This window comes from Pyxicephalus adspersus, chromosome Z (genome assembly GCF_032062135.1).
Source record: "Pyxicephalus adspersus chromosome Z, UCB_Pads_2.0, whole genome shotgun sequence".
Taxonomy (NCBI): Eukaryota; Metazoa; Chordata; class Amphibia; order Anura; family Pyxicephalidae; genus Pyxicephalus; species Pyxicephalus adspersus.
In genome coordinates this window covers 27,377,749-27,379,373 of record NC_092871.1, presented here as the reverse complement: position 1 = coordinate 27,379,373, position 1,625 = coordinate 27,377,749, and positions in this window count along the sequence as shown.

Below are 1,625 nucleotides of genomic sequence, written 5' to 3'. Positions count from 1 at the left end.
GACCCCTGGCCTAGGCGATCAAGAATGAATTCGAGTGCAGACCCTCCCAGGATACCTACGTCACACATCTTAGGAGGCTTTTGGCTCTTTAATCAATGGGGAAAATATAGCTGATCTCATCGCAGTGAGATTGGCAAGTTTTTTCCTAATATAGGTCACTCGATCTCGTGCCTGCACAGTGCGAGATCAGGCGATGTAGGAGGAAGAACCAGGAAGCAGAGAGGAGATAATAGTGGTGCCTGGTGCTCCCTATGCGCCAGGCCAAAGACAGATACTGCGACAACACAGGACCCGAAAGCCGAGATTGGTCCAGATGGCAAAAATTTGGAGGGTCAGGTAAAGCAAGGGCCAGCAATAACACCTACAGTAGAACAGGTACTGACCACTATCACAGGTAGTAAACATGTGGTCTGAACCTGGCTAAATACTGTGATTGAGTGGCTTGGTGGGGGATTGCAGAGTGAGTGCTATAGAAATCACCAGCTGAGATCAGTTGAAACCTATACCTCCCAGTTTCCAGGGCTAAGACAGAACATACAGAAGCAAGGGTAAAAACAGATACTACAGGTATCATCCAGGCTGTGTGCAGATCCCCTTTGCTGCTGTATGCTCCAGTGAAACTGGAGGGTAACATGGCGCTGAGCCGTGATGAGAGGTGCCACAAGATCATACATAGAGGTAAGTACTGACAGTAGGCTTATATTTTCCTGTATTTATAGATATTTAGGATAATGGAGGATTTCCTATATGCCAGCTCCCTCACTATAAAAGTTGAGTAGTTTTGGGAGTGCCTACAGTCTGTGTAAGTTACTGTAGAGTAGACCTAAATTCAGAGGCAGAGATGCTGCACGAGGAAGCAGTAGAAGGTAAGTAGGTTCTTCAGGACAAAGCAGTGATCAGACCGTGCCATCTAGAGGCACGGCACATTTGTCTTTTTTTATCTCAGCAGCCACCTCAAGTAGTTTAGTGGCTGACATAAACTTCCTTTTCTTTACCCAAATGCCAGTTGTTTGCAACTGTTGCTATTGTTCTCTCTTGTTCATTCTTCTACATATCTGCTAATCCCTTCATAGCCCTGATAATGATCTTCGACATTTCTGCATCATTCTTCTATTGAGCCCAGCAAAATTTGCTTTTGTTGCTGCATCTGATGTGTACAACGCTTCATGGAATTGAAATAGTAAAAAGTAGTTTAAATCTTTTTTTTTTTTTTTTTTAAACACTCTGTGGACCAATATGTACCAGTTTATTTAGTGAGAACTTTGTCATTGCGAACAAAATGCATTTTTTCTATTTCAATTAGTTTTAATTGTAATAAAAATCAGTTTTACTGTAATTAGAAAAAGGTTTTCCTAAATTTGTCTAAAAAAATTACACTAAATTGATTTTTTGACATTGACATTTTTCTTTCATTTTCTCGTAGCGCAATGTAAAAGTCACAAAGAGAATAAAAGAAAAGAATATATGTTGGAGAGGTCAACGGTAAAATAATTGTCATATTTTTACTTTTGCTCTTCTTTCTTCCTCTATACCTAATTTTTCTATTTCTATACTTGCTTTATAATGTTCAATAGGAATGGGAAAGAATGAAAGAAAAATGCAAATCATATTACAATAAAGCAGAA